We start from the raw sequence: 25,228 nt of genomic DNA, 5'->3' as shown, positions 1-25,228 counted from the left end.
ATACATGCCTAAAGTACAATGTGTGTGAAAAATAACACAAAAAAATGACTACCCAAAAGTTTGACAAAGACTAGTGGTTGAATTAGTGCATGGAAAGTGTTAAAATACCAGGATTTGAAATACCCTAGGGTGTCTACTTTTCAAAAATATATGGTTTGATGGGGGTAAATTCCATTGGCCAGCTTTAGAAATGTCCCAAATAGGACATGGGTGCATGATGACCGATGTGAAAATTCCAAGTTGAAAAACTGGAATGCGCTACCTAAAATTAAGGCCATTTAGCCCCCAGAGAACCCGACACACCTATACATAGGTGGTATCACTGTACTCAGGAGATGTTGTTGAACACATATTGAGGTGTTTTTTGGCAGTAACACATAACAGGAACTGAAAATCCATGCATAAAATACAATGTGTGTGAAAAATAACACAAAAAATAACTACCCTAAAGTTTGACAAAGACTAGTGGTTGAATTAGTGCATGGAAAGTGTTAAAATACCAGCATTTGAAATACCCTAGGGTGTCTACTTTTCAAAAATATATGGTTTGATGGGGGTAAATTCCATTGGCCAGCTTCAGAAATGTCCCAAATAGGACATGGGTGCATGATGACCGATGTGAAAATTCCAAGTTGAAAAACTGGAATGCGCTCTATAAAAATAAGGGCTTTTAGCCCACAGAGAACCCGACACACCTATACATGGGTGGTATCACTGTATCCAGGAGTTGCTACTGAAGACATATTAGGGTGTTATTTGGCAGTAACCCTTACCATTTTATCAGTAAATGTATTCTTAAATTGCTATTTGTCAAAAAATCAAATTATTTTTTTTTCCCTCCAAACTTTGGCATAGATTGGTGGTATAATGGTTGCATGAAAAAAAGTCAAAATACCCCAAGTTTAATACCTTAGGTTGTCTTCTTTTAAAAAATATATACATTTGAAGGGTTATTCAGAGATTCCTGACAGATATTGGTGTTACAATGTAACTATCGCCAATTTTGAAAAAACATGGTTTTGAAATAGCAAAGTGCTACTTGTACTTATTGCCCTATAACTTGCAAAAATAGCAAAGAACATGTAAACATTGGGTATTTCTAAACTCAAGACAAAATTTAGAAACTGTTTAGCATTGGTATTTTATGGTGGTTGTAGATGTGTTAGAGATTTTGGGGCTCAAAGTTAGAAAAAGTGTGTTTTTTTTTCATTTTTTCCTAATATTTTATAATTTTTTTATAGTAAATTATAAGATATGATGAAAATAATGGTATCTTTAGAAAGTCTATTTAATGGCGAGAAAAACGGTATATAATATGTGTGGGTACAGTAAATGAGTAAGAGGAAAATAACAGTTAAACACAAACATCGCAGAAATGCAAAAATAGCCTTGGTCCCAGATGGTCAACAAATTGAAAAGTGGTCTGGTCACTAAGGGGTTAAGGAGGCATGCATTGCCTTACTTTACAAACTGTTCTATGGCTACTTCTTATATTTGTGCTTTACATGAAGAATTACAGTATATGGCATTCTCATGAAACCACTAGTACTACAGCTTACATATATACAAAGTCCAGAAGCAAAGAAAGGGAGTAAAATATTCTCTAGTCTCAATTGTTACCCACATGGGTGAATTAAAAGACCACTAAACACAAATTGTAAACTACATGAATTTGAACCTTCATATCTGGGAAAAATTTTGCAATGAAAACTGCAGCTTCATTTTGTCAAATTAGTATATTGTTTTATGTTTATTCAATTCACTGATTTCCCTGTCCCCCAGAACAAAAGAATACTTGCTAACCAATCACAAACTAATATTCAGATAGCACACACTTTGTTTGCACGTGTACAGCTGAGAGAGACTGGGGAAGCCTGCCATTATCTCTATTAAATGCAGTACAATTGCATAATTAAGAAGTTCATAGTAAAAAGACAATGATTTAACACCTACTCTAAATTTAAAATGAGCAGTAGATTTATTTCTGACATATGAAATGTTTCTCCCATTTTCTGGCCCCTGTATAATGTGACAGACATCAGCCAATCACAGTCAAGTATACGTATAACCTGGGAGCTTGTGCACATGCTCAGTAGGATCTTGTTCCCTTGGAAGTGTGAATATAAAAAGAATGTGCAAAATTTGATAATGGATGTAAATTGGAAAGTGTCTTAAAACTGCATGTTCTAACTGAATCTTAAAAATTAATTTGACTTGAGTGTCCCTTTAAGGTGGTTTAGCACTGACTCAACTTAGTTACTATTGCAAAGAATGCTTCTATGCTTCTATGATGATTGTTGATGCAAAACTGATAATCCAGCTTTTAGAAACATGGGGATGCTGAAAATCATCTGGGGGGGGGGGGTAGTGAATTAAAAACTTACATAAACTGCCTAAAAATATTAACTCATACCTCCCTAGGAGAAAGTGAAATAAGTTTAATATTTAGGTGTATTTTACATCAAAAGGCAGCAAAATAAATAATGAATGTATATTGCAATAATATTTCACTTGCAATAATGAAACATTATTGATGAAATGTCAAGTTTAAAGGGATATTAACCCCAATTTTTTTATTTCATGATTCAGATAAAGCATGCAATTTTAAGCAACTTTCTAATTTACTCCTATTATCAATTGTTTTTGTTCTCATGTTATCTTTATTTGAAAAAGCAGTAATGAAAGGTTAGGAGCTGGCCCATTTTTAGTTCAGCACCTGGGTAGCGTTTGCTAATTGGTTTGCTACATTTAGCCACAAATCAGCAAGTGCTACCCAGGTGCTAAACAAAAAAATGGGCTGGCTCTAAAACTTACAGTACTACTTTTTCAAATCAAGATAGCATGAGAACAAAGAACATTTGATAATAGGAGTAAATTAGAAAGTTGCTTAAAATGTCATGCTCTATCTGAATCATGAAAGAATAAAATTGGGTTTAGTATCCCTTTAATGGTCCTTTAAATGTCAATAATAGGCACAGTCATAATGTGAAGTACATCTGGAGAAGTAAAGTTATACAGTGAGATCACAGTGAAATATCCATATTTTTGGAAGTGTGAAACAGATAAAAATCAAAAGAGGCTCATAAGTCTTAGATTGGACAACAATGAAAACAAAAATCCTGCTTTGCGTGCCTGTAGCTTTAAAAGGCCAAACAACATCTGCTGTCAGTCAGCAGCTTTTCCTTCCTCTGGGCGGGAACTAAAATAACCACGTGTGAAGGGTAGAGAGAATGCGATTCGTATGGGCGTTGCCAACACAAATAGGCGGGGTTATTGCGCCAATACTTTGGTATGTGATGGGCGGGGCCTAAACAGGCAGACGGGCAGAGACTATGGTGGCAAAGGGGCCAGCCCAGAACACTGAGAGCGGAAGGCGGAGGTTGGGAAGCACAGTGCCTGGGGCGGGTGATGCTGCAGGAGGGATAAGTTCTCCGTGGGAAGGTTATCGGTGAGTTCTGCACAGAAATGATGCCGTGAACGGGTTGGCAGCGGACTGGTGCAGAGCGCTTGTTCTTGGGTACAAAGTTGCTTCTGGGAAACCGGTGGCAGGAAGTTGGCACTAGAGGCTGATGCTGGGGTGAAGGGCTGGGTGATAGAGACACTGTACGGTGCTACACACCGTGAGAGGCTTTTCACAGGGCGGACCGGATAGGTGGGTTCAGCAGAAGCAGGTACCGAAGGGCAGGAACCAGATGGGCATACTGTATTGTTACAGCAGTGAGAAAGCAGCTGCAGGGGGTAATAAAATATGCAGGGTACATGGGTCAAAACAGGCTAAGCAGGTACAGAGGGTGACATGGCAGAGGCAGGAACAATGTAGTGAGAACGTGTTGTAATTATAGGGTTAAAAAGAACAGGTGCAGATGGGGCAAAGTGTGTGACAAGTGAAAGGAGGTAAAATAGGGGGTGGGTGAAGACCTAAATGAGATTGACAGACAACAATTATCAGTGTCACACACATAGAAGAAAAGTAGAAAAGTGAAGGGGTTGAGTAAAAGTCACTGCTTATGGGGCACATAAAGACTACAGAGAAGACAGTGACAAAGACCCCATAGGGAAGACTTTGAAAACATTGTTGGCAAAAGAAAATGCAAATTATAAGTAAATAAAGTAAATCAAATGGGGATTGATTATGTTTTAACAGGCAAAGTATTCTGAATGACTAAACTGAGATTGCCAAACCGTGGGCAGTATGATGAAATGTTGCACAGAACATGGGCAAACATATTAACAAATGTAATGACTTGGTTACTAAAACACAATTGAAGCAAAATAATAGAACTATAAGAGGTGATTGGATCATTAATTCATTCGTGAACAAAATGATTCAAGCATATAAAGACATTAATTTCTTTAGAAAATATTCAGATGTGTTTGGTAGAAATAGGATATCACATTAGTAATTCTCTTTTTATGCAGATTATATTTGACACAGATTATTATAGTAATCCCTTATCACCTTTCATAGTGCAACAGGGATATGTTTGTAATCCTGTTTCTGTCATTTCTCTTTCTTCATAGTGATGGTGTCTGTTCAGAATACTGTGTATATAACCTGTTGCTAGAGAGCTATATTGCTGTTTCTTCTTGCTCAATTGTTCATGTTAAACTCCATGATGCTTTGCTGAGAATTTCCAGCATGAGTCACCAGTAATGTGTACATATTCCTAATGTACCCTACTGGAAGCACAGTGCGGCATCATATGCTTTTGCAATTAATCATAATTAAATGACATACATGATTTTATTGAGAGTCAGTTATTACTGGTGATTCACATGTAGGCCTCTCTGATAATGTCTTCTGTGTTGTTGATCTTATTTTATGCATTATATTTCCCCTCCATTGCAAAAGGGATAGCACTAGAATTTTATTGTATTTATTAACCCCCGGGTTCTGTTTTAATTATGAACCACAGTGTTTCTCATACACATGGTTTAGTTCAAACAGATGGACCATTTTGCAAATTCTTAAGTGTACAGTCACTTGGTTTTGATCAGAACTCAAGAATCCGTTAGTACAAATCCATATATTTTTAATTTACTATTTTTTTAATTCATAACTTCACTCACTGGTGTCTCTGGAGCTAGTCACTAAAGGATAATCACACAGTTAAAGGGACAGTCAACCCAAAAATTGTTATTGTTTAAAAAGATAGATAACGCCTTTACTACCCATTCCCCAGCTTTGCACAACCAACATTGTTAGATTAATATAGTTTATAACATTTAAACCTCTACATTTCTGCCTGTTTCTAAGCCAATAAAGACAGCCTCTTATCACATATTTTATTTGCTTTTCACAACAGGGGAGTGCTAGTTCATATGAGCCATATAGATAACATTGTGCTCACACCGGTGGGTTGTGGCAGACACTTCACTAATTGGCTTAAAGGGACAGTATGCACTCATTTTCATATAACTGCATGTAATAGACACTACTATAAAGAATAAGATGCACAGATACTGATATAAAAATCCAGTATAAAACTGTTTAAAAACTTACTTAGAAGCTGTCAGTTTGGCTCTGTTGAAAAGGTAGCTAGAAAGCCCACTGCAAGTGACAAATAAGACACTCCCCCCTCCCCCTTCTTTTGCTTATGAAAAGACCCTTTACACAAACAGGAGCAAGCTGGAGAAGGTAGCTGACGGTATTCACATAAAACTTTGGGGCTTGGTTAGGAGTCTGAAAATCAGAGCAATGTTATTTAAAAATAAGCAAAACTATACATTTATTTAAAAAAAAACCTTTATGGGCTATATAAATAGATCATCTACAAAACATTTATGCAAAGAAAAAATGAGTGTATAATGTCCCTTTAAATGCAAGTCAATAGATAATAAATAAAAAGTCATGTGATCAGGGGGCTGTCAGAAGAGGATTAGATACAAGGTAATCACAGAGGTAAAAAGTGCATTAATATACTGTAACGATGTTTTCTGTGCAAATCTGGGGAATGGGTAGTAAAGGGATTATCTATCTTTTTAAACAATATTTTATTTTGAGTTGACTGTCCCTTTAATGCTAATGTGCTGGTGCAAAATTATGTATATGATTTTTGCAGAAAAACATATACTTCAGCTATCATCCAGCCTTGTTTCTCAGTTAAAGGGACATTGAACCCAAATTTTTTCTTTCGTGATTCAGATAGAGCATGCAATTTTAAACAACTTTCTAATTTACTCCTATTATCATTTTTTCTTCATTCTCTTGACTAATTGAAAGTACATTAAAAAAAAATTCTGATACTTTTTTGTAATGTACTTTCATTTAGTCAATTACATTGTATATTCCACATTCTTTATACATAGATACACAGGTAAGCCTATGTCCACACTTTTGTCTTTATTTTAACTTTTGTATTCCGCCTGTATATACAATTTCACATCTTTATAGATATTGATTCAATGTTGATATATAACTTTATGTCAGTATATGCTCTATGTATAGCTATATATTTCCCCTGTCTACACTGGACACTGTCTGCCTGTTACCTAAGCCCCCCTCATGATTTTTACAACACCTCCTCCTCTCCTTGCACTTTCTGTCTTTTTATCCATCCTGTGTTTTAAGATATTATCTGTAAATTCCATTAAATTGGCCAGTATTGCTTCAGACTTGATAAAGGAAGGAACTCTTCCGAAAGCTTGTCAACTTATAAATGTATAGTTAGTCCAATAAAAAAAGTATCATTGCTCAATGCAATACTCTTGTTATTTATATATATATATATATATATATATATATATATATATATATATATATATATATATATATATATATATATATATCTTATAGGAACATTACAATCATATTTTTTATATACAGTACTCACAAAATTAATCCCTGCATTGCAAAATATATGTATTTTTTTAAGCATCAGAAAATTATTTTCTTAACAAAATTTGCAATGTTTGCTGTGTGCTCTGTTTTCTCTTTTGCTATGTCCGGTTAGGGACAGATATAAATGAGCATCTATCAAACAATCACTGTGCAGCATGTAGGAGGATCAGAGTTTTTAATTTCACAGAATGTTCTCTCCTTTTTATCTATAATCTGTAGAAAAACTGCAAATTTTTAGATGTAAATTACAAGAAAGGCAGGCAAAATAATAAGAAAGTGTATTACATTTTTTTTGCACTGTGCATTATTAAACCTTTTGTGGAGGATTACATTTTGAGTGTAATGTCTCCTTAAAGGGACTCAAACTTCAAAATTAAAATTCATTCAGATAGTGCATGCAGTTTTGAGAGGCTTTTCAGTTTACTTACATTATCAAATTGTGCAGGCGCCAGCTACTACTGAGCACTTGCACAGTTCAGTGTATACGTATAGGAGTCTGATTGGCTGATGGCTGTCACATGATACAGGGGGCTAGCAAATTGAACTCCATTTTAAAATATGTAAAAAAAACAAAAAAACTTATTGCTCATTTAAAATTCAGAGTTAGTGCTGTTGCATTTTCTTTTTATCATGCATGTGTTGATACTGTATTTACTGGCCCTTTAAAGTATTATGTAATGTTCCCTGCAGAGATTACTGAGCCTTCACATTACAAGGGAAAATACTGAAGAGCTGCTGTTTTAAAGTGACAGTAAAGTCAAAATGAAATTTTCATTGTTTAGATAGATCATCCTTTGTTGAAGAGAACACCCAGGTAGACTAAGGAGCGTGCAGGTGTCTTTAGAGCACTATGGCAGCAATGTTTGTATTAATGTTATACATTATTGCAAAGTCTTCTGCCATAGATTGCTAAAGACACCTGCACACTCATAAGAACATATGAGCCTAGCTAGTTCATTAGAAAGCTGAATAAAAATTGCATGCTCTATCCAAACCATGAAAAGAGTAATGTTGATTCTACTGTCCCTTTAATGTGAAACAAACGTTTTGTTGGATGCAATCATACCAGCTCTTTTAATACCGGATTGGAGGCAGGATAATGGGCAGGACTACAAATTTGCCTATTTGAAAATTGTAACACAGATTTACTGTATCTCTTAAACGACCCTTTAATGAGATTTACAACTGATAGTATTATATCGGTATCTGAGCTTAAAGGGACACTAAACCCAAATTTTTTTTTCATGATTCTGATAGAGTATGCAATTTTAAGCAACTTTCTAATTTACTCCTATTATCAATTTTTCTTCATTCTCTTTGAAAAAGAAGGCATCTAAGCTAAGGAGCCAGCAATTTTTTGGTTCAGACCATGGACAGCACTTGTTTATTGGTGCTGTCCAATCAGCAAGGACAACCCAGGTTATTCACCAAAAATGGGCCGGCATCTAAACTTACATTCTTGCTTTTCAAATAAACATATCAAGAGAATGAAGAAAATTTGATAATAGCAGTAAATTAGAAAGTTGCTTAAAATTGCCTGCTCTGTCGGAATCACGAAAGAAAAGAAAAAAATTGGGTTCAGTGTCCCTTTTAACTTTCCACTATTGAGGAAAATTCTTGACATTAATGGATGTTGTTTACTGACATTAAATACTTGTCAAACAAAGTAACTACAAATTGTTACTTTTATACAAGTATGCTCTCAAATAATGATGCATATTGATCATAAGAGTGTAAATTATTTTAGCTTTAGTATAGAATATACTGTGCACAAAAAAATCTTTTGGGTGCCAAAAGAAAATTCAGTGCCTGCTTATGTTATGAACTGACAAAGTCAGGAGCAAGTGGCATTAGGGACTTGACACATTTTATATATGTAATTTGGGAGCCAGGGATATATGTTCTATGGCTAGATAATTCTTTATGTATACAAATATATGAAAACAATAATCTAAAACGATTCGACAAAAGAAGAAAACTTTTATTAAGGGTTGTGGTTTCTTGATATTTGAGATGTTGTGGTTTAACATAAATATTTAAGAGCTGATCAAACATTGAGTTCCACATTGAGCTCCTTAAAGGTTAAAGTGAAGGTAAAGTTACCTTGATGCTGATCCAAAATCCAATTCTGTGTTAAAAATCAATAGGACTTTAATTCATCATTTTGTTAAATATTGATTCTAAATCCAGTAATCTCACTTTTAATTACCTTTTTGCCGGTCTGTAAAATCAACCCATATATTTTTTTTTTTTTTAAGTTTGGGTCACGTTTTTTTAACAGCCAGTTGAAAATCTGTCCGTTAGGCGGCCGTGATCTTACGTCATCCGCCTACTTGTGGATATGCGCATGCGCTACTGTCTAATTATTTAGCTGACAGTACATGTGCGTTCCCGTTTCGGGACAGGAAGTCAGTAGCTATGCACTTTCAGTTAGTGCAAATGAACTTGCGTAGCAGTCCATGTGACTGAACGATAAGCATGACACGGAAGTAGGCTAAGTAATTCGGCAGTAACTATAGCAACGGCTTTGCTGCTGCTCCCGTAGATACTCAGATTCGTGCATGTGCATTGACACTGCTCATCGTGAACGCGCTTCTGAGATTACAGCACATCACATCAGGAAATAGAGGTTGGGAGGAGTTATCGTCAGAATGGTAGGGAAAAATATAGATAAAAATACAAGACAAATTAATATTTTTTTTATAAAATGAAGTTAGCGATTAGCTTATTCATTCATGAAAGAGTGCATTGATATATTGTAATTGAATAACGTTTACCTTCACTTTAAGCGTGAGACACTCTTTCTTTACAGCAGTTCACATATAAAGTAGGCGCAATGTGGAAGAAAATATATGAAATCTAAGATGAATCATATTTTGAAAGAGACCAATGCTTTAAGCCAGACATTCTCAAACTTGGCCCTTCCGAGGTTTTGGAGCTACATTTCCCATGATGCCCTGCCAGCTGATATGCTGGCTGTGCATCATGGGAAATGTAGTTTCAAAACCTCTGGAGGGCCAGGTTTGATGATGCCTGCTTTAAGCAATGTAAAGCACTGTGGCATTAGAATCTCTTGAAGGAAACTAAAAGCAACAACATAGTAATGTTTTCTGACAGTTGGAAGAGTAAAATAATCAAATTTTGTAGTTCAACTAGAAAACAAGGTCTGCACATAACAAAGATGTGATTAATTGCCTGTCATAAACGCATATACCAAAGGTTCCTCACCAGTAGTTAAAATTAAGAAGGGAATGACCAGCTACAATATATGACCTAAGAAGATTGGTAGTGTGATATATTTTGTGTAAATAATGTGGCTAAAAAATAACTGTGCAAAAGGAGCTGTGTAGGGTTAAATATTTTGGCCCATACATCAAATCGATCAAGCTGAAATATAACTTCAATCAGTTCTTGGTGCCCTAAAGATTCTCAAGAGGTTATGGGCCTCTGGGGATTGTCCAGCACAGAAGTCCACGAACCTTCAAAATACAGACATATTCAGGGTTAAGAAAGTAAGACAGGAAAGGTAAAAAGCTTCTAGAAGAACAAGATGAGAGACTAACCACTCGTGAATGACCTGCACCCAAGATAGTCACAATGGACAGGAAAAATGTAATTCTCTCTCACTCTCCGTACATAAATAATTGTTTAGAATAATGGAAAAGGTGGAACACATAACCTCCTTGACTCAATCACTAGTGAATAATAGCATCCATTGACAAGATCTCTGGATGTGTTATCCTCTCCAAAAATGGTTGAACTGGCAGTTTTCTTTGTCTTGTGAGACAAAAAGGTCTAAGGTGAAATGTTTAAACAAGGCATTGTAATATTTTCAGATTTAACTTCCTGCAATAGTCATCTTTCAATACTTGAAGAACCAGGTAACAGATATTTCCCTGGTTTATATTTTGATTAGACGATATGATTTTGAGAAATTGTTCATCAGACCTGAAAGATTTGGTCCCTCCCAGCTTATTGCAGATGGACAATGTCTCCACTATTAAATATGTCAAATAATGCAACATCTGGAAGAATAGCCCTCATAACGTTATACTGTAAAGGAGCCTAACAATCCATTCCAAGTTATTACGTAGAAAGGACTACCAATCAGCATATTGCTCTGCTAAAAAAGGGATCAGACCAGGAGAATGCCGTCTGATTGTTTTACAAAATATGACTGATTAGTTTCCATTCAAGTTCCCACAAAAATGGTAAACTTGTTCCAGGATTGCGAGTTGAGAATACATCAACAATGTGCTTTTTTTACCTTGTTTGTGAAAGAAAAAATAGGAGGAATTACATCTTACATTTTAACTCATAATATAGCCTATTGGTGCAGTGGTCCTGGAACAATTACCTAAATGGAATATAACAGATTTCTCATTATTATTATTATTTTTTTCTGAAGCTGTGTCCAATTATTATTGGTTTACTTTTGAAAAATGAGAAGTATCAGGGAAGGTTTGATTTACCTTGGAATATTTATCTTGCACACTGTTGCCCATGAAAACATCATGTATCTGAATCCAGTGTCTTCACATGTGAGAGAAATAAAGCTGTTTTGTGTAAGAATTAGATTGATTATAGAATTGTCTAAAATAGGTATAGAGTGCAATAACAACAATAGTTACACCCTGTGAATAATATACAATCGAGACACAAAAGTGTTCAAATATTACCCACAGTGCACAAAATATACTTATAGCATAACAAACCAATTGGATAAGTGAAAAAACAAATAAAGGGGACTTTGAGTCATGAAGTATCAAATACTTCATGACTAAAGTTCCTTTATTTGTTTGAAGTGTTCGCTAACTGGCCCGCATGGCTATTGGCTAAGAGGTGGAAACCTCACAGCAAAATAGCGTTCTGCCGTGGGCTGCCTGAGGAGCTCAGTGCGACAAACGCTTCAAACAAATAAAAGAACTTTTAGCATGAAGTATTTAACATCATGACTGAAAATCCTCTTTATTTGTTCCAGTGGTAAATCCTTGCGTTTCACAAACGCTAGGGTTTACCATCACTTTAACCATCTTCAATCCTCAAAAGAAAAAAGGAGAATACGGGATCATAGCAGAATATTATAACATAATAGACAATCCTCTTTATAAGAACATATTTGGTACTCATGCTCTTCGGAGCTACGATTTAGCTCTAAGATAATAGCTCTATATAACAACTCTCTCAGAAATCCAGGTCTCCTTTATAAAAAAAATTATTTAAAACAATTTAAAATACAGGGATTATTGAGCCTTTATCCGGGTACTAATGCCGGTAAACGTGTCTCCAGAACTCCACTCACTTGGGAATCGTATAAAGAGCTGTAAAAAAAGCTATGTGAAGAAGCCTGAAAGAAGGGACTCGCAATAGGACTGGTTGGATATACCGTAACTGTTTTACAGCTCTTTGTTTGTACAGTCTCTTAGTGGGCGGAGTTTTGGAGACACGTTTTCCTGCAATAGTACCCAGATAAAGGCTCAATATTCCCTGTATTTTAAATTGTTTTAAATTGTCGTAACTAAATGTTGTTTAAAGGAGACCTGGATTCCTGAGAGAGTTGTTATATAAAGCTATTACCTATGAGCAAATCGTAGCTCAGAAGAGCGCAAGTACCAGTGTTCTTATAAATTGGATTGCCTATACTGTTACAGTATTGCTCTATGATACTGTATTATTATTTTTTTCTTTCGAGGATTGAAGATGGTTAAGAGCCACTTTAATAAAAATGACTTTTTTCACTACAATTGGTTTATGATTTATGTATATTTTGTGCATTGTGGGTAATATTTTAACACTTTTTTTATATTTGTAAAATAACTACTTTAAAAGTACTCAAAATTATAATTGACTGCATATAATGCAACATTTGAAAGGCCTAAGAAGTAGAGGGTCTTTTTGGATTAGCTCTTACATGGTGTTTGGAGTCTGTGAGTTAAAAGATGAGACTGCTTCAATCATATTTTGTGAACTGTTAAGGGGCTTCTATAGACTGTTGCTAGGAACAATGTCATATTTAAAGAGACAGCAAACACCTTTGGCTAGATTACGAATTTTTGTCGGTAATGGTGTTCAGTGCTAACGCACAGTTTTTCCTTACCGCTCACCTACAGTAACGCTGGTATTACGGGTCTTCAGAAACCCGGCGTTAGCTGCAAAAAAGTGAGCGTAGAGCAGAATTTAGCTCCACATCTCACCTCAATACCAGCGCTGCTTACGTAGCGGTAAGCTGGCAAAACGTGCTCGTGCACGATTTCCCCATAGGAATCAATGGGGCAGATTCAGCTGAAAAAAAAACCTAACAACTGCAAAAAAGCAGCGTTCAGCTCCTAACACAGCCCCATTGATTCCTATGGGGAAACACATGTATGTCTAAAACCTAACACCCTAACATGAACCCCAAAGTGTTCTGATTAGAACAGCCAATAGGATTGAGCTTGCATGCCAGCCAATAGAATGCAAGCTCAATCCTATTGGCTGATTGGATCAGCCAATAGGATTTTTTCTACCTTAATTCCGATTGGCTGATAGAATTCTATCAGCCAATCGGAAATTGAAGGGACGCCATCTTGGATGACGTAATTTAAAGGACCCGTCATTGTTCCAGTCGCCGTCGAATGAAAAGGATGCTCCACGTCGGATGTCTTGAAGATGGACCCGCTCCGGATGGATGAAGATAGAAGATGCCGTCTGGATGAAGACTTCTGGCCGTCTGGAGGACCTCTTCTGCCCGGTTGGGTGATGACGTCTCAAGGTAGGGTGATCTTTAAGGGGGTAGTGTTAGGTTTTATTAAGAGGGGATTGGGTGGGTTTTAGAGTAGGGTTGGGTGTGTGGGTGGTGGGTTTTAATGTTTGGGGGGTATTGTATTTTTTTTTTACAGGTAAAAGAGCTGATTACTTTGAGACAATGCTCCGCAAAAGGCCCTTGTAAGGGCTATTTGTAATTTAGTATAGGGTAGGGCTTTTTTATTTTGGGGGCTTTTTTATTTTATTTGGGGGATTAGATTAGGTGTAATTAATTTAAAAATCTTTGTAATTATTTTATTATTTTCTGTAATTTAGTGGGTTTTTTTTCCGTACTTTAGTTTATTTAATTGTAGTTAATTTAGTTAATTTATTTAATGATAGCGTAGTGTTAGGTGTAATTGTAACTTCGGTTAGGTTTTATTTTACAGGTCAATTTGTAATTATTTTAACTAGGAAGTTATTAAATAGTTAATAACTATTTAATAACTATTGTACCTAGTTAAAATAAATACAAAGTTGCCTGTAAAATAAATATAAACCCTATGCTAGCTACAATGTAACTATTAGTTATTGTAGCTAGATTAAGGTTTATTTTATAGGTAACTATTTAGTTTAAAAAAGGAATAATTTATTTAATGATAGGAATATTTATTTAGATTATTTTAAATTATATTTAAGTTAGGGGGGTGTTAGGGTTAGACTTAGATTTAGGGGTTAATAACTTTATTGTTGGGGCGGCAGATTAGGGGTTAATAATTGTAGGTAGGTGTCGGCGATGTTAGGGACGGCAGATTAGGGGTTAATAGAATTTAACAAGTGTTTGCGAGGCGGGAGTGCGGCAGTTTAGGGGTTAATATATTTATTAAGTGGCGGCGATGTCCGGTCGGCAGATTAGGGGTTCAAATTTTCTTAGATCTCAACCCCCTCAGTTTTCAGGCAAAATAATGTATACAAAATTTGTTAAAAAAATTTGATTTTTTTACTGCACGTAATTCAACTTTATATTTAATTTTTTATTATTGAGCTTAATTCAAAAAGAAAAAACAAGAAAGGTGGCAACATCTGTCATTTAGAACATAAAATACAACAAGATCTTTAAACATATCAACATCTGGTAAAGAGCTTAAGTGCAAATGTAATATTTTTTTTATTAGTCTTAAAGTGTTAGTTTTCTTTTAAGCATGCAAGGAACCATTTATTGGTTTGAAACGTTAAAACAATAACTTTGTTATTGCAAAATAATAATAAAAAAACAATGAATTAAACTTTGTTATTCAAAATTTAACAAATGCTGCTTTGAACATGGCTCAACTTTACAATAACTTTAAGTTTGAGTGGATTTGTAACTTTTTCCCATGGAATTCTCTTCTCTTACTAGTAAACTATAGTGATATTTTTCCATCCTTGTGTGTGTGTAGTAACTGAAGTGTATTAATATCTGTGGCTCTTAACCCCTTCGGGGCAGTACTATAGTGTTCATAGTTCTAATGTAAACACTGTTAGTAAAAAGGAAATCACATGACTGTCAATGTGATTACGTGATTTCAAGGCTGGGATCAAATCATGGGGGACTGCCTACGCTGCTAAGCACCCCCCCCCCCCCCCGGCCGATCCTTGCCTACGTCAAAGGGGGATATATATATATATATATATATATATATATATATATATATATATATATATATATATATATATATATATATATATATATATATATATATATATATATAATCTCAATGCATTTGTGTCAGTGGCTTCATTGATGTCAGTGGAAGACCTGTCTGTTCCTCGCCTGGTGTTTGTTTCTCTACTGAACACCCTTATGTGTGCATAGCGCGCATGCGCAATGGCACTCTGATAGTGCCACAGCTCAATACATATGGAATGCTAGTTGGTGATCAGTTAACAGCAAGAAGGCAGCAAACATGTATGTTGAATCACAACCCACCAGCAGGGCTGGTACTGGGCCATTAGAGAAGACTTTAAAAATGTATTACAGTTTTCTGTAATACAGATATTTTCATATACTGAGAAAAAAGTAAATATATATTTATGCTTGGAAGGTGGGTTTATTAGCAAGTGAGATCAGTTGCTCTCCATGCAAATATATATTTCTTCTACAACATACGACGAGTCTACGGATTCATCCTTACTTGTGGGATATTATCCTCCTGCTAACAGGAAGTGGCAAAGAGCACCACAGCAGAGCTGTCTATATAGCTCCTCCCTTGACTCCACCCTCCAGTCATTCTCTTTGCCTATGCTAATAATAGGAAGGCTAAAGTGATAGTGGTGATAAAATGGTACCAGTGAGTACTATTTTTCTCAGGGAGGATATGGAAGAAGATTTCCCCCTGAAATTGATGATTTTAGCAGCAGTTACTAAGATCAATTATGGTTCCCACAGATCTGAAGGTAATATGAGAAAACTCTTCAGTGTGGAGGACAGTCTCATGCAGCAAGCAGCATTTGAGGTATGTTTCAGCCCTTTTCTTCTGAGGAAACTTAGTATATCAGAATTGGCTGATTTGGTTCCTTATAGTGGGAACAGGGTAAGCAGTAGTCCTGTAAATGAAAAGGGTGTTACTGTCCTACTGGGTGTTTTACTGACATTATTGCAGCAATAAGATACACAGCATATAATATTGACACTGGGGTATTTTACAAAATTATGGCATAAAATAAGTTTATTGATAAAGAGGACTTTATGTTGTGCTTATATGTTTGGGGACCACATGGCTGTTTGTAACCGCTTCCCATGCGGTAGATTAATCAAATAGTGCGACGTCTATTATAGGCGGGACCTATTTTCCCTCCTCAGGCGCGCAGTTTACTCTGAAGGAGACAGCAGACATTAGCTCCGGTTGGGCCCTATCTGTGTGTTATACAATCCGGATTGGTGTTGAGTCGTTTGGCAGTTATCTGGGGGCAGGTAGGCGCCACAGCAGAGCTGTGGCAAGGTGCAGGGGTCGTTATTTAGCAAATTGAGTTTTGTTTTGCTTTATGTTCCTGTAGAGGGTAAATTTCTGCTCTTGCATGTGGGATGCAATCATTTTTGGCATCTCTGTATATCCATACCTAGTTTTTGAACGTTTAAAATAGACGTTATTAAGTGTGTTTGGAAAAATTGTGCGCTTTTGTCTCTTAAAGGCACAGTACTCGTTTTTTGCAAAATTGTTTTTTTCAATAAAGTGTTTACCAACTGTTGTGGTTATTACTGGCACTTGGTGAACTGTTTGTGAGAGTGCACTTGCATATATATATATATATATATATATATATATATATATATATATATATATATATATATATATATATATATATATATATATATATATATATTTATATATATATATTAGAGTTTACTGAGCTAAAGGTTAAGATCTGAATATTATGAAATTGTGTGTTCAGCAAATGTATAGAGAGGCTGCAGTGACATCATCTGTTCTGCTAAACAAGCTCAGAGAACTTGAAATATTATAGGGGCTTGTAGGTGTAAAACTGCAGTGATTTATATGTTATGGAGGCTATCGGAGTTGACTGTTAGTGACAATGTCTGTACTGACCAAATGCATAATAACATTAGCAGCTCTGTGACGTATTTCTGTGTTTTAAAATATTCTAATTCAATTGAAGGAGTATAAAAGTTACGTGTAAAATGTCTATATAAATAAATGTACAAAAACAGTGACAGTAATCATTGACGTTTTGACAGAGACCACTCTTGTTCCACTGACTGACTTAGCGCTAATGGGTAATTAAATCTTAGTTTAGTTAGAAGCAGTTTAATAATTCAAATATTCAAAATCTGTATTTTCTGACTTTCTGTTCTTATTGTTTTTATTCTTAAATTATTTGTCAAGTAAAAAAGTGATTTAGACCAGTAAACTGGAAAGTTGCATCATTCTATTTAAATGTTAGTGAACATTACAATGAATAATTAAATTTACATCCTAATCCTAAAAGGATTTAGTAGTTACAAATTAATACACTGACCCTGGGCTTGACAAACCTAAGAGCCACTGGCACCTTAAAATTAGGCCCTTGTTTAAAGTCTCCAAGACATGAATGGGTGCCATCCCATCATTCCCTGCTGGCTGCCCCCAGCCACATTTAAAATTTATCTTGGAGTAGCTGGATCCTTTCTGACACTTTAGCTGTGAAATAGAAATCCAGCTTTTACTGTTTTGTTATATAATGTATCATGATATTTACTAACCCTGATGCTGCTTCTATACTGCATACAGGAAGGAAACAGAGCGAAGAGCCTGGCTGCCATGTGGATGTGATGCATGGCTGCACTGGTAGTGCGTTCTAAGTTATTTTAGGAGGCGCCAGGTACAATTTTCAAGGTTCCGTGGTGACAAAGCACCTGAGATTTGTAATGTAAAAAATATATATTTTTTATAAACAATTACTACTAGTAGTAGTCTCATACAGTTGCACAAGGGCCCAAGTGCTGGAGGGGCACATAGCAGCCAGTTTATATACAAGCATGTGCCTATGTGGTCATTATATGTGTATATGATACCATCAGGCTTTGCATCATTAGAACATACTCAGTAGGACTGGGTGATATGGGCGAAAATGAAAATCGCGATTTTTGTACCCAAAAAAATCGCGATTGCGATTTAATCGCGATTTTCTTAGAAATGACTAACGCCTTCATTTTTAAATACATTTTTTTTATTTAAGACTACAGAATCTTAATGTACATGTTTCTGAATGTCCAATACACTCTGGAAGCACAAAAATACAAACCATGTATGTATGTATGTGTGTGTGTGTATATATGTATGTGTGTGTATGTATATGTGTGTGTGTATATGTATATATATATATATATATATATATATATATATAATCTCCACCCCCCCCCCACACACACATATACATATATATATGTGTGTATCTATTTATTTATTTTTTCTTCTTTTTTTCTTTATTTTTTTTAAACATTTTATCTTGACTGATAATGAGCCCTGCTCCTGTGCAGGAATCCAGTACAGGAATCCAATACATATATCAGTAGGGGTGGGGGGCTGCTCCTTACAGAAATGCTGTGTCTTGCTGATATCAAATACATTGTAGATTAAGTTAACCCAGCAGCTAGCTAGCAGAGGGGACTGCAGTTTTAGCCTTTTTGGCGTTGGGGTTAATTGCATCGGCTATGTATTTGAGCCGTTTCTCAGAGAGCAGGAGATTGTGTGGGAGGTTCCATAATGATTACATACCCTAAGTTTCAGATTGCAGACGTCCCTAGGAGGAAATATAAGTAAGTGGCTTTCCCTCCTCTTTACATTTCCTGCATGGGCTCTGCTTTTAGACTTCTATAGATTAATCAGCTGCTACTGAGATCGCAAACAGAAAGAGAAAGTAAAACAGCAATTTTACAAATGTGTGCTAAAAGCAATCACTAGATGGAGCTGGTTTGCAAGAAATCACTGCAGTACAGCCACATCTGAGTATTTTTTTTAGCAAAAATTCGCAGACGCTTGTTTTTTAAATTGCGGCGATTAATTGCAGTTTTAAATCGCATATGCGATTAATCGTGCAGCCCTAATACTCAGTGAGGAAGTGCTTAGGGGCAGACAATTCCTCATTGTTAGCGGTCCAGGATAGAGGGGGTTTTATAGTATCCATACCCCCCCACACACTGCTTAGAGGGGCATGAAACTGAATGAGAGGAGTCTGCTCTTTTAAATGAGGAGTGTCATGTCCCTCTGATGGTTAGCATTTTTTTAGGGCACATTAAACTCTCACATGCCTCTTTCTTTATCTGATTGCTCTTTATTTTTTTTCTGTGTTAACTTTAAATTAGATTGCAAACGAATAACAAAGTTTATATCCCCCCCCCCCCCAGAATTCTATTAGTTCTTAGACCAGATATATATGCAACTCAAAGTATAAATGTTTTAAGTTAAACTTCTGATTTAAAGGGACACTAACCCCAATTTTTTTCTTTCATGATTCAGATAGAGCATGCCATTTTAAGCAACTTTCTAATTTACTCCTAGTATCATTTTTTCTTTGTTCTCACGTTCTCTTGATTTGAAAAATCAGTAATGAAAGGTAAGTTGCCGGTCCATTTTTAGTTCAGCACCTGGGTAGCGCTTGCTAATTGGTTTGCTACATTTAGCCACAAATCAGCAAGTGCTACCCAGATGCTGAACAAAAAATGGGCTGGCTCTAAAGCTTACAGTATTGCTTTTTCAAATCAAGATAGCAAGAGAACAAAGAAACATTGATAATAGGAGTCAATTAGAAAGTTGCTTAAAATCTCATGCTCTATCTTAATCATGAAAGAAAAAAATTGGGTTTAGTGTTCCTTTAAGGTATCCGGTGTCAGAACTAAAGGAATGCCGGAAAAAGAGGATAACTTTGCTATTCTTTTGTAAACAAATAATGAAGTAGGAAATTTGGAGGAACCATTCTGGGCTTTAGTCCATAGACAACAAGGCTAGCCACGGTCATAATATAAGCATAACGTATGTTGATTTGTAGTTGTTGTTGTTTGATCAAGCCAATTAGGGACAGATATGTAGCAGGGTTAGTCATAAGTCAACAGGGTACATTTCAAGTTCTGAGAATTAGAAATTGCTCAATTTTCAGAGCTAAATACACAAAAAGGGGGCAAAATGAATAATGAAAATATATTGCAAAGTTGTTTCATTATGCAGAACTAAATATTTTATATGAAAATCTCAGGGTGTTTATTGTCCGTTTTTAAAGGGACATAACAATATTCTTCACACATTTTTTGAGAATTTGTTTGAATTTTTCAATAATTATTAGGTATAGATATGCTAAACCATTATCTCTGAAATAGCCAGCTTTTATCATTTCACCTTTTTTCACTAAATACTTCCTGTAGACACAAGATTGCTTCATTACTTAAGGGGAGGATGCTTGGGATACTAGGATACAGATGAGGCATTCACTCCCATTTAGAGAGCTGCTCAGCTGCTGATTGGTGGCTGGTGCATCCTTATTCTCGTGCATTGCTTGGCCTGCTTTTGTAGCTGATCAGGACTATTGCATTGTGTGCTTGTTGCAGAGGCTTGAGTGCCACTGATACCTGGACATTAAACCTTGACTTTCTGGGGGATGTCATGATTCAGCTTTTATGTTTTAGATAGACCATGCCATTAAAAAATATCTCTATCAAATTTACTTCATTCTTTTGGTATCATTTGTTGAAGAATGCATGGACATAAACCCCCAAACCTTTTTTTTTTTCATGATTCAGATACAACATTCAGTTTTAAACAAATTTTCAATTTGCTTCTATTCTCATATTTGCTACATTCTCTTGGTTTTCTTTTGTTGAAGGAGCGGCAATGCACTGTTGGGCACCAGCTGAACACATCAGGTGAGTCAATGACAAGAGGGACATATGTGAAGCCTGCAATCAGCAGCTCTCAGTAGTGCATTGCTGCTTTTGAGCTTCCTAGATATGCTTTTCAACAAAGGATACCAAGAGAATGAGGGAACATTAGATAATAAAAGTTGATTGGTAAGTTGTTCAAAATTCCATGCCCTATCTGAATCATGAATGTTTAATTTCTTTCATGAGGTGGAGAGAGTCCACGAGCCATCATGTGGGATTGAACTCCTGTCCGCTAAGAGCTTTTAATCCGTGCCGCTTCCCTGTATATCTCAGACTTAATTTTTTTGCCTCCATATGACAAGGTGAAAATTAGAGGTGATCCTGATTCTAACTAAATAGGGGTTCTCAGAGCGATGTGAGACCCACTATCCCCATCAGAGAGCCTTAGCGCCTTGAGACCCTCACGGGTGATTAGTTTGCGCTCTATAAGTACCCAATAGATGGATAGGAATAGGACAGAGGGGTGTATGAGGGTACTTAGATAGTGAGAGTAAATCTGCTGGGAGTTTGTCACTAGCCTCCCACAAGTGTTGCAGGGATTTATCCTGCAGCCTCCCCTGTTGGCCTAGTTGTTGTGCTCCTGAGCTTATATCTAAAACACAGGATGGGTTCCTCTACTAGATGCAGGGTTCCTGCAGCTGGCTAAGCACAGTAGCATGGGTGCCCTCATGTAAGTACAGTTTGCACTTGCATAACCCACAGGCTGTTAGTAGGTACAGACAGTATGTATGTCATAGCCAGGGGGCTTAACATGTAGTATAGACTTCTACACTGTGGGGGAACGTTCAGTGGATTGAGCTATACTCTTTGCCTCAGTAAGATGTTTAACATATGGTGTTCCTTTAAGACTTCTGTGGGGATTTTCTCTTCCCTGCATTGGCAGCACAAATACATCTTACAATTTATGGTGTGATCTTTTCATTAAAGTGAAGCTTAATATTTTATTATTAATGTTTGCCCTTCTCTACCAATTGAACTTATATGGGTTGTGCTTTTTACCCAGTAAACATTTTTTTCTTTCAAGACTCAGAGCATGAAATTTTAAGCAACTTTCTAATTTACTCCTATTATCAATTTTTCTTTGTTCTCTTGCTATCTTTATTTAAAAAGCAGAAATGTAAATTTTAGCAGCCAGCCCATTTTAGGTTCAGCACCATGGATAGCGCTTGCTTATTGGTGACTGACATTTAGCCACCAATAAACAAGCAAAACCCAGGTTCTCATCCGAAAAATGGACCAGCTCCTATGCATCTCCTCATTCCTGCTTTTTAAATAAAGATAGCAAGAGAACGAAGAAAAATTGATAAGTTTGTTCAAACTGCTAATTTTCCATAATCAACATGGCCGCTATGAGCCATTCGCCTTTTGATCGCTGTTTAATTGCGTAAATTTGCACTTTATGCATTATGTTTACACTATTTAACTATACAAATAACCGATAATAATAATAATAGGAGTCAATTAGAAAGTTGTTTAAGATTGCATGCTCTATCTGAATCATGAGAAAGAAAAATGTGGGTTTCGTTTCCGTTTAACACAACAGACTATTTTTGAATTTAGCTTTTCATGACATTTACTTGATTTAATTAAATGAATCTGTTTAATTGCTGCTTTTTACTAGGTATACTAGGACATTTTTGAGTACTATATCCTTGTAATGTCTAAACTGTCCCCAAACTGGTTTTGTTCTGCTGTAAGAAATTATTGCTGGTTATCCAAAAAGTATTTCTGATTTTAAGCAATCAATCATTTACAGAAAACTTTTTAAAAGTCAATGTTGGAATAAAAACTCATTTCTGAAGCCACATAGCAGAAAATAGTGTTAATCTAAACTCTTAATATAGAACATTAATACTTTATAGAAACTCATTCATCATCTTGTGCTGTATCAGATAATTCTGTATATCCTGAAGACAGAACGACGCTATAAATCATAGCCTGTGTCAGCTGGTTATTTTTCTATCTCTGTTTAAGTTCTTGTAAATGTTGCACGATTCTCTGTTGCCTTTTCTTGTTTGTTTTTTTTCCTTTCTTTTTTTTTCCTTTGAAGTTGGCCTTTGTTAATTATGGTATGTCTTCTTTTTTTGTGTTTGTTAAGGGGGGTATATTAATCAATAACATTAACCCTTTCACTGCTAAGCTTCTAAAAATTTCCAGGGCCGGTATGATTTCCCAGTCTGGCCCTGGTCTAATATTATATAAACTTTATTAGGGGTCTTTTTTTTTTATTTTTTTAATTGAGCTTATAAATTCCCTTTCCCCAGCAAAACCCCGGGTCTTATTCTTTTTATGTTTTTACAAAGATCTGGGTGCTTGTGGCAATTTCCCTTAATGATAATTAGGCTTATAGGCAGCAGTTTGCATGACAACCCGTTCGCGTCACATACATTGAAGCGGTTAAAGGGACAGTGTACTCTAAAATTGGTTTCCCCTAAATGTGTTTCCAATGACTCCTTATACCAGCTGTAGAGCATAAACGCTACGGAATTTGGCAGCGCTTTACAAATAAATGATAATAATAAAATGTATGTGAAATGGCTTGATTAGGTTGTTTTTTTTTTGTAGTAAATTAAACAACTTTTTGCTCTTTGAAACTACAATCCATTACAGTGGTCTGAGCTTGCATTGAGAAGAAACTACAATCCATTAAAATTTTCTAGGCTTGCTAGGAGAGCAAATATTTTTCTTATCACTCAAATGCTTCCTTAATATGCTTAGGAGGCATGGGGGTTTGTTATCCATCTCCTTTGTTTTTAACCATCCATTACAAATTTTTAAATCTATCTAAGAACAATGAATTTGAAGCCAATTCTAGAGGAAGAATTTCCATTGTTGAAGACCTTTATTACTTTTTTATAAACGCCAACATATTATGCAGCACTGTAACATTAAAGGGATATGAAACCCCAACTTTTTTCTTTTATAATTCAGATAGAGCATACGATTTTAATCAACTTTAAAATGTACTTCTATTATCTAATTTGCTTTATTCTGTTAGTACCCTTTGTTGAAAAGCATACCTAGGTATGCTCAGGGACAGCAATGCACTCCTGGGAGCTAGCTGCTGATAGGCGACTGCACATATATGCCTTTTGTCTTTGTCATTGGATCACTGTGTGTTCAGCTAGCTCCCCCCAGTAGTGCATTGCTTCTCCTCAAACAAAGGATAAAAAAATAAATTTGGTAATAAAAGTAAATTGGAAAGTTTTTTAAAATTGTATGCTTGGGTGGGGGCTTCTGGGTGCCCGCAATGACTGGTCGCAATATTGTATGCTACTCCAGCTCTTAAAGGGACACTGTACCCAACTTTTTTTTTCATGATTCAGATAGAGCATGCAATTTTAAGCAACTTTCTATTTTACTCCTATTATCACTTTTACTTAATTCTCTTGCTATCTTTATTTGAAAAGCAATAATGTAAGTTTAGAAGCCGGCCCATTTTTGGTTCACAACCTGGGTTGTCCTTGCTGATTGGATAGCACCAATAAACAAGTGCTGTCCATTGTGCTGAACCAAAAACTACCTGGCTCCTTAGCTTAGATGCCTTCTTTTTCAAATAAAGATAGCCAGAGAACGAAGAAAAAATGATGAGTAAATTAGAAAGTTACTTAAAATTGCATGCTCTATCTGAATCATGAAAGAAAAAATTGGGGTTTAGTGTCCCTTTAAGGTTTCTACCCAGCGCTGTGGAATCTGCTGGCGCTCTACAAATACCTGATAATAAACAAAATCTTCTTCTCCAGCTACCATCTGGTGCTGATGTTTACAGACCTTAATTCAGCTACAGACTTTTTATTAGATGAGGCTTGTATTGCTAGGATTGCTGTCTGCATCAATGTTCTGGAGCTATATCTGAGACTATTGTAAAATAAAATAAATAAATAAAGCAAATTTTATAATAGAAGTAAATTTATTTGTTACCATGATATTCTTTGTTGAAGAGATACCTAGATAGGTGTTGAGAACTACATGGTTGTGCTGCCATCTAGTGCTCTTGAAATAGATAACATTTGTGAAAAACTGCTGCCATCTAGTGCTCTTGAAATAGATAACATTTGTGCAAAACTGCTGCCATCTAGTGCTCTTGAAATAGATAACATTTGTGCAAAACTGCTGCCATCTAGTGCTCTTGAAATAGATAACATTTGTTAAAAAGCATATCTAGATATGCTCAGTAGCTGCTGATTGGTGGCTGCACATAGATGCCTCATGTGATTGGCTCACCCTGCGCATTGCTATTTCTTCAACAAAGG

The 25,228-nt window shown here is 35.8% G+C and overlaps 1 long non-coding RNA gene across 2 annotated transcripts in view; it reads left to right on the top strand.

The window, feature by feature from the left end:
* Positions 1-3,314: 3,314 nt before the first annotated feature.
* Positions 3,315-25,228, top strand: part of LOC128639606 (uncharacterized) — a 68,336-nt gene continuing 46,422 nt past the window's right edge. The window contains exon 1 of one of the 2 annotated variants that reach the window (XR_008399229.1): positions 3,315-3,448. This is a non-coding gene — a long non-coding RNA (uncharacterized LOC128639606). Of the gene's footprint in view, positions 3,518-25,228 lie in introns of both variants that reach the window. The other variant, XR_008399230.1, reaches the window with a different exon arrangement.

This window comes from Bombina bombina, chromosome 9, assembly GCF_027579735.1.
Source record: "Bombina bombina isolate aBomBom1 chromosome 9, aBomBom1.pri, whole genome shotgun sequence".
In the NCBI taxonomy this organism is placed as follows: Eukaryota; Metazoa; Chordata; class Amphibia; order Anura; family Bombinatoridae; genus Bombina; species Bombina bombina.
The sequence above is the reverse complement of the archived record's forward strand: the minus strand, read 5'-3'. Positions and strand labels throughout refer to the sequence as shown.